Consider the following 9,649-nt stretch of genomic DNA (forward strand, 5'->3'; position numbering starts at 1 on the left):
CAAGTATTTTTGAAGCATGTGTAAAAAAAAAAAAGCTATTGTCTGTTAAAGCTGCCTAAGTTGCTACAGGTAGTTGCTACAGGTAGTCCTCAACACACCACCATTTGGAACGGTGTAAGGAATGGTTGCTGGAATTGGGTATGTCTAGTTTAACGAAGAGAAGGACGAGGGGGGACATGATAGCCGTGTTCCAATATCTCAGGGGCTGCCACAAAGAAGAGGGAGTCAAGCTATTCTCCAAAGCACCTGAAGGCAGGACAAGAAGCAACGGGTGAAAAGTAACCAAAGAGAGAAGCAACCTAGAACTAAGGAGGAACTTCCTGACAGTTAGAACAATTAACCAGTGGAACAACCTGCCTCCAAAAGTGGTGAATGCTCCAACACCGGAAGTTTTTAAGAAGAGACTGGACAGCCATTTGTCTGAAATGGTATAGGATTTCCTGTCTGAGCAGGGGGTTGGACTAGAAGACCTCCAAGGTCCCTTCCAACTCTGTTATTCTGTTTGTCTAGCTCAGGGGTAGGCAACCTTGGCTCTTTTATGACTCGTGGACTTCAACTCCCAGAATTCCTGAGCCAGCATGGCTCAGCTTGGAAACCTCTCCCTTTCCCCTCAGCATGGCTGGCTCAGGAATTCTGGGACTTGAAGTCCATGAGTCATAAAAGAGCCAAGGTTGCCTACCCCTGGTCTAGCTGTCGCTTGGATTCCTACTACAGTTTTTCAGCCTGATTCCTGTTGTGCCTCTTCTCTCTAGTTAAGAGTGAAATATGTACAAGGAGTTTCAGTTTCATCTGTAAGTGTAGGTTGTGTGTGTGTGTGTGTGCATGCAGATATGTGTATATGTATGTATGTGCGGCAATATGTTTTTTTAAATTTATGACTGCATTACTTAATGATGAAGCTTCGGGGCCCAATTAGTATTATTAAAAAAAGACTATAGTACTGTATTCTGAACACACACCACACATGGTTCTCTGCCTACTTTCTTCTCTCTCACCCTGTTTACATATACAGATATTGCTGTATGCAATACAGACAGTGACAAGGATGCAACGATATCATAAAAAGGGGAACAGCAACAAAATGTTGCAGTATAAAATATCCGTAAGCTCAGAAGACTAAACCTCTCGTCCCAGTGAACCAACCTAGATGGGATCCTGCAGTATAAAATGTTTTTTGCAAAATCAGCAGTACTCCAGAAAAAATATCCCCTTCCACGGTAATCTGTTCAATTCTCTTTTTCCTCTTGCTAGTTTAAGACTAGTTTTAAGAGAATAAGATTTTTAAATGATTTTTTCTGCTGGTTAAATTCTCTCACCTTCCCTTTTTATAGATGGATAATTAGTCCTGCAAACCTTCAGTTCCTCTCCAAAGTAGCAGCTGTTGTGGCCTAGATTGTGTTGTTTTTGCCCACATTAGGGAGTCACATTCAAATGTAATGAGTTCCCTGTTAAGCCAGACTTCCTCAATCTAATTCTGTCTGGCTCTGCTGGATTACAACATCAATGATATTTACTCAAATGGCTATGCAGGCTGTGTACATGGGAACTGTAACAGAATAAGAGAGTTGGAAGGGACCTTGGAGGTCTTTTAGTCCAACCCCTAGTTTAAGCAGGAGACCCTATATCAGTGATGGCGAACCTTTTAGAGACCAAGTGCCCAAACTGCAACCCCAAACCCACTTATGCATCGTCGAGTGCCGGGTGGGTGTGGCCCATTGGCTGGGTGTGGCCAATTGGGTGGGTGTGGCCCATTGGGTGGGCGTGGCTGCAGTGATAACGGCAGACTGGGTGGGACTAAAAAGTTCAATCAATCCCAACTTTGCAAGAACTTTTTTTTCCCCGCAAGAAGTTAAAATTGACTGATTGAACCTTTTTTTTTTTTTGCACATGGCGGCAGAGGCCTAAAGCGAAAAGATTTTATAAAACCCAGCTGAAGGCCTAGGACTGGGGCAACGCCGTGCATGCCCACAGAGAGGGCTCTGAGTGCCGCCTCTGGCACACGTGCCATAGGTTTGCCACCATTGCCCTATATTATTTCAGACAAGTGGCTGTCCAGTCTCTTCTTAAAAGCCTCCAGTGATGAAGCAACCACCACTTCTGAAGGCAAAGTTGTTCCAATGTCCTCACTGTTAGGACGGTTTTCCTTAATCCCAGGTTGTTTCTCTCCTTGATAATTCTAGGTTGCTTCTTTCCTCGTAAACCAAGGTGTGTGTAGGTGACCAGAAAGGTTCCAATGTATGCATTTTCTTTAAAATACTCCAAACAGCCACAAATACAGACCATCCTGGCAAGAAATATTTGCATTTTTACTGCCTTGTTTTTTTTATGAAAGTGAAATGTTTCCTGAACATGATCAGAATCAACTTTGATCTTAACAACAGCCACAAACATCTCCTTTGAGGGGGGAGATTCATAAGCGATCTTGCCTGAGAGGGTATTCAGCATAAATTGCCAGGTTTTTGAACCCTAGAATTCCCTTTGCTTCATTTTAAAATAGGATGGCTCACAACTGCCCTGCCACTTAGTAGGTTACACCATGACAATTGCACAGATGTGTATTTTACTGGGGACATGTTAATGGCTTGTTTGGCCTTGTTGCAATGAAGATGATAATTAAGCCTCTCATTCGGTCAAAATCAATGGGAGGGGATATTTAGGCATTTCCTTTGCCCTAACCTTGATCTAATGGCAGAAAGTGAAGAGGAACTAAAGAGCCTCTTGATGCGGGTGAAGAAGGAGAGTGCAAAAGTTGGCTTGAAACTCAACATTAAGAAAACCAAGATCATGGCATCTGGCCCTCTCAATTCCTGGCAAACAGATGGGGAATAAATGGAGGTAGTGACAGATTTTAACTTCCTGGGCTCCAGATGGGGACTGCAGCCAAGAAATTAAAAGACGCTTGCTCCTGGGGAGGAAAGCTATGGCAAATCTAGACAGCATACTAAAAAGCAGAGACATCACCCTGCCAACAAAAGTACGTATAGTCAAGGCCATGGTTTTCCCAGCTGCAGTGTATGGATGTGAAAGCTGGATCATAAGAAAGGCTGAGCGACAAAGAATTGAGGCCTTTGAACTATGGTACTGGAAAAGACTCCCGCGAGTCCCCTGGAGTGCAAGGTGATCAAACCGGTCAGTCCTAGAGGAGATCAACCCTGACTGCTCTTTAGAAGGCCAGATCCAGAAGTTGAAACTCAAGTACTTTGGCCACCTAATGAGAAGGAAGGACTCACTGGAGAAGAGCCTGATGCTGGGAAAGATTGAGGGCAATAGAAGAAGGGGACGACAGAGAATGAGGTGGCTGGATGGAGTCACTGAAGCAGTAGGCGTGAGCTTAAATGGACTCCAGAAGATGGTCGAGGACAGGAAGGCCTGGAGGAACGTTTTCCATGGGGTCCCGATGGGTCGGACACGACTTCGCAACTAACAACAACAAACTTGATCAAATCCAGTCTTCCTCCCAGCTAGCATGTTACAATACTCTGGTATTTGCTCTCCTTTATAAATTAAAGAAACGAAATAGTCTAGATTTGAGGAAGTCACAACATGGCAAAGATTTCCAGTTCCAGTTCCGACATCTAGTACCATGTTCCCAGTTTGTCCCAGTTTCTCCTTCCTCATATTAGCAACCTGGTTAATAAGGATCCGTGGCTATCAACAACCCAAACCCACATCTATCTCTTTGATTCTCTCGGTCAGCATCTGCAATAAAAGCCTCCAGTACATTATGATTGACGGTGCCAACTTTCCCCAGTCTGTTCCTCCACCATATATTGGGGTACAACTCCCAGAATTTCTAGTCAGCCTACTTCTTAGGAATTCTGGGGGCTGTAGTCCACCCTATCCAGAAAGCCCTCTTTCAGCCACTCTTCCACTGTCTGGTTTTGTCTACTTATTATCTATTTACAGGACTTATATGGCTGCTTATCTCATACAAGGACTCTAGGCCAGTGATGGCGAACCTTTTAGAGACCGAGTGCCCAAACCGCAACCCAAAACCCACTTACTTATCGGAAAGTGCCAGGCCCGCATCAGCATTGTGGTGCCCTTGGGGGGGGGGCAGGGAGGCGCCTCTGAGTGCCGCTTCTGGCACGCAAAAACGGGGGCGCAAAAATAGGCCACTGGGCTGCCAGGCGCAAAAACGGCCACCACACCGCAGGGTGCAGATACAAGGCGCTACACCACGCAAGAACGGGGCAGGGCTAGTATCATGCAGGCACTAGCTCTGCCCCATTTGCAGCGCGTGCATGCTCGTGGCCCCGCGCGCGCACGCAAGCATGTAAAATGCTTTCCCCTCCCTTTTCTTCCAGTCCACCAATCGACAATGGTTGGTGACCTCTGCTCTACCACCTCTACTCCAGCTTGCTAGTCGGCCACTTTGCCTCCTTTGTGCTGGGCGGGGCTCCTGCTCCGGGCAGCGGTGGCAGCCTGATGGATCTGCTGCTGGCGGCGATGGCGCATGTGCCAACAGAGAGGGCTCTGAGTGCCGCCTCTGGCACGCGTGCCATAGGCTCGCCACCACTGCTCTAGGCAGTTCACCACAATCCTGAAAACATGGTTAGAAATAAAGGTACCCTTTCCCCAGGCATCAGATCAAACACCCTCACAGCCCACCCCCCTATCCTACCCAGGAAAGCCCAAGTCTTCACTAGTTTGGAATGTTTTGGGTCTGACCTGGGAGTTATGGGGTTGGACCCAAATGTATTTGGAAGATGGCAGGCTGGAGCGATATCTAAGGCAGTGTTTCTCAATCTTGGCAGCTTGAAAATGGGTGGACTTCAACTCTCCAAAATTCCATGGCTGACTAGGGAATTCTGGGAGTTGAAATCCACCCATCTTCAAGGATGAGAAACTCCTGCCTTAAGGTCCCAGGCCAGGAGGCCTATTGAGACCCCCTCAATTGGACAGCCACCTCCTACGCAGAAGACTTCCTTGTCCCTAAACAAAATCAACTTCACGAAGCAACTCTCTCTGGTACCCCACCCCTCACCTTTCAGGTCCCCTTGCCTTCACGCGGCTGGCAGTTTCCGGCAGCACCCCATTCCTCAACCCCTTCGCTCTCACTCTGGCTTTGCTGGCGTCTGGCCTTCCTCCATCTCAGCTCATTCTCTTACGGCTGCTTCCGCTGCCTCTCTCGCTGCCTCTCTCTCAGCCCTGCCTGGTTACGCCTCGATTTCTACACGGGAAACCACAGGCTTCCTGTTCTGGCTTGCTGCTCGGCTCCAGACAGCCATCGGATCATCTCTCGTGCCTCCCTATTTACCCCACCCCCACCCCCACCCTCTCCTGGCTGGCTAGTGCAGCAAAGGAAAGAGACAGGTGCGTAGATGGTTTTCGCCCCTTGACTTGCTCAACCTTCAGTTTCTGCAACCACTTCCCCTGTCGCAGACACTTGGGGGGAAGATGGCTAGCGAGAGTCTACATCCTTCCTACGGCATATCTGCAAGATGCTGGATCTGCAAGATGCTTTGTTTTTTCTTTCTCCGGGCCTCCCCTTTTAATACAGAGTTCGCTTTTATGGATCTGATGGACAATCAGCCACCTTCTACCCACTTGTGGACTTTCTATCAACGATACGATAGCAGTGTTCCAATATTTGAGGGTCTGCCACAAAGAAGGGGGGTTCAGCCTGTTCTCCAAAGCACCTGAAGGCAGGACAAGAAGCAATGGGTGGAAATTAGGGTTGTACTATAGGGTCTCCTGCTTGAGCAGGGGGCTGGACTAGAACAGGGCTTTTCACCCTTTTCACCCATTGTACCACTTTTAGGATATGTCAATATCCAAGTACTACCAGTCGCCTAGCAAGGTCTCAAAAACTTGATGACCCAAAAAAAAATGGGGAAAAAGTAATGAAGTACTGGTAGTCCTCGACTTACAACAGTTCGCTTAGTGACTGTTCGAAGTTACAATGGTACTGAAAAAAGTGCTGAGCAAGACACCTGCCTGCCGACCCGGCGACACTCTTCCTCCTGTCCGAGGTTTTCATTGTTGTGAGCATTTCTGTTGAGGATTGGCAGTGGGGGTGGTGTGGGTTGATGTTTGGTTTTTATTCCCCCTGTCTGCTGGGTGGTTGCAGCAGGTTTTGGTCACTTCACATTACCCTGGGACAATGTGACCGTCATAAATATGAATCAGTTGCCAAGCATCTGAATGTAAATCACAAGACCCTGGAGATGCTGCAACATTCCAGCTGATTGGCGCTTCTTCTGGGCTCAGCAGAAGCGCCAGGATCAGTGCCAAGCTCCAGCTGGAGCCTGGCACTGACCCTGGCGCTTCCACTGAGCCCTGACAGCCCCGAAGCGCCGTTCAACTGGAAAGCGGCACTGATCCTGGCGCATCCGCTGAGCCCTGACAGCCCTGCAGCTCCAGCCATCTCTCGCTCAGGCTTGTGCGGTGCTGCCACCGGTTCAGCTCATTTTCCCTCCCCCGCTACCACTTTTCTAGGAAGGTCGCGTACCACCTGCCAGGTGCCAATGTACCACAGGTGGTACCCGTACCACTGGTTGAAAAGCCTTGGACTAGAAGACCTCCAAGGTCCCTTCCAATTCTATTCTATTCTATTCTATTCTATTCTATTCTATTCTATTCTACCAGCTTGCCTTCAAACGTTGTGGGTGCTTCATCACTGGAGGTTTTTAAGAAAAGACTGGGCAGTCATTTGTCTGAAATGGCATAGAGCAGTGGTGGCAAACCTATGGCACGCATGCCAGAGGCGGCACTCAAAGTCCTCTTTGTTGGCACGCGTGCCCCCGCTGCCAGCAGCAGGTCCATCAGGCCGCCACCGACGCCCGGAGCAGGAGCCCTGCGCAGCACAAAGGAGGCAAAGCGGCCGACTAGCAAGCTTGAGTACAGATGGTAGAGCAGAGGTCACCAGCCATTGTCGATTGGTGAACTGGAAGAAAAGGGAGGGAAAAGCATTTTACATGCGTGCATGCGCGCACGGGGCCGCGAGCATGCATGTACTGCAAATGGGGCGGGGCTAGCATCTGTGTGATACTCACTAGCCCCGCCCCATTCTTGCGTGGTACAGCGCCTTGTATCTGCACCCTGTGGTGCGGCGGCGGCCATTTTGCGCCTTGTAGCACAGTGGCCCATTTTTGGGTTTTGCGTGCCAGAGGTGGCCCTCAGAGGCGCCTCCCTGCCCCCCGCTGAGAACACCACAAAGCTGATACGGCCCTGGCACTTTACGATAAATAAGTGGGTTTTGGGTTGCAGTTTGGGCACTCGGTTTCTAAAAGGTTCGCCATCACTGGTATAGAGTCTCCTGCTTGAGCAGGGGGTTGGACTACAAGACCTCCAAGGTCCCTTCCAGCTCTATTCTGATTACATATGCAAAGGAAAAAAACTCTGAATTTTAAAGTATAGCTCCCACTCCAAAGATGGGCCAGAAAACAGCCCATCTGCTTCCATTAGGCAAGCCTGATTAATTATCTGGAGTAGTATTTCTCAATTTTGTCAACTTTAAGGTGGGTGGACTTCAATTCCCAGAATTCCCCAGCCAACCATGCTCGCTGGGGAATGCTGGGAGTTGAAGTCCACCTATCCTAAAGTTGGCAAGGTTTAGAAAGTCTGATCTGGGGGGGGGGGAACCTTTCAGCTAAAGCTGGGGTAGTTAACCTTGGCTCTTTTATGACTCGTGGACTTCAACTCCCAGAATTCCTGAGTCAGCTAAGCTGGCTCATGAATTCTGGGAGTTGAAGTCCACGAGTCATAAAAGAGCCAAGGTTGACTACCCCTGAGCTAAAGATATAGTATCAAAAGAGAAAACAGCCAAGCAAAACACAGAAGTGTATCAGAAGAGAAAACAAAAAAAACAAAGGTCAAAGAGGAAACTTTCTTAGTCACTTCTATTGCTAAGCTCTTTCCATGCTCATGACATTTGCCTACAGGGTGATCTCTGCTATTTCTTGTTATTTCAGGAAGTAAGAAAAAAAATAGATGTTTACTCTGATTCTCTGCCATTAGTCATTCAATACTAAGCTGCTTCATTAATATCAGTCCTATAAATCGGTGCTGTGACTTGATTTATTCATTTATATATGCTGCCCAGTTCACCAAAGGCAACTCTGGGCAGTTTACAAACATTGGTGAAAATGCACTACAGGTAGTCCTCAAGTTACAAGCATTCGTTTAGCGACTGTTCAAAATTACAACGGCACTGAAAAAAGGGACTCATGGCCATTTTTCACACTTACGACCGTTGTAACATCCCCAGGATCGTCTGATCAAAATTCAGAGGCTTGGAATTGACTCATATTTATGTCCCGGGGTCATGCAGCCACCTGACAAGCCAAGTCAATGAATCCCCAGTTTTGCTCCTGAAGGAGCTACAGCCTCATCTGAAGTTCATAAAAGCAGGAGGAGGGGCTCTTCATTAAATATCTGTATTAGCGCTTTAAATTCATTGAATACTCTCAAACTCCAGCTAGCACATTTACTCCCAGTTATCCACATTCCCTCACACATCACTTGAGGTCTTTAAAATACTTCATGTGAAGTATTAATACCACTTTACAATGCCTTGGTAAGGCCACACTTGGAATACTGCATCCAGTTTTGGTCACCACGATGTAAGAAAGATGTTGAGACTCTAGAAAGAGTACAGAGAAGAGCAACAAAGATGATTAGGGGACTGGAGGCTAAAACATATAAGGAACGGTTGCTGGAATTGGGTATGTCTAGTTTAATGAAGAGAAGGACGAGGGGGGACATGATAGCAGTGTTCCAATATCTCAGGGGCTGCCACAAAGAAGAGAGAATCAAGCTATTTTCCAAGGCGCCTGAAGGCAGGACAAGAAGCAACGGATGGATACTAATCAAGGAGAGAAGCAACCTAGAACTAAGGAGAAACTTCCTGACAGTGAGAACAATTAACCAGTGGAACAACCTGCCTCCAGAAGCGGTGAATGCTCCAACACTGGAAGTTTTTAAGAAGAGACTGGACAGCCATTTGTCTGAAATGGTACAGAATTTCCTGCCTGAGCAGGGGGTTGGACTAGATGACCTCCAAGGTCCCTTCCAACTTTATTATTATTATTATTATTATTATTATTATTATTATTATTATTATTATTATTATTATTATTATTATTATTATTATTATTATTATTATTTAGATGGGAGCAAAATAAACCCACCCTCAGACACACATTCACGCACTCTTATTTATTTTTGAGGTATACTTGAAGCGCAAAGTAGTGCAGTAGGAACCCTTCTGTCTCCTCCTGGTCTCAACCAAGATATGTAACTGTCAAAGTAGTAACCTTTCCTCCCCCCCGCCTCCTCCTCCTCCTCCTCCTCCTCCTCCTCCTCCTCCTCCTGTTTTTCTTGCAAAGACATCCTCAAATGAACTTAGGAATGGGTGTAGGGACCCCAGCAAGCTCCTAGTCCAATTCATCGTCACCCTGCACTGGCTCTGGGGCTGAAGATAGCAATGACAGTTAGAACAATTAACCAGTGGAACAACCTGCCTCCAGAAACTGTGAATACTCCAACACTGGAAGTTTTTAAAAAGAGACTGGACAGCCATTTGTCTGAAATAGTATATAGGGTTTCCTGCCTGAGCAGGGGGTTGGACTAGATGACCTCCAAGTTCCCTTCCAACTTTACTACTACTACTACTACTACTACTACTACTACTACTACTACTACT

This window comes from Protobothrops mucrosquamatus, unplaced genomic scaffold, assembly GCF_001527695.2.
Source record: "Protobothrops mucrosquamatus isolate PMUCROS unplaced genomic scaffold, P.Mucros_1.0 scaffold_204, whole genome shotgun sequence".
Lineage (NCBI taxonomy): Eukaryota > Metazoa > Chordata > Lepidosauria > Squamata > Viperidae > Protobothrops > Protobothrops mucrosquamatus.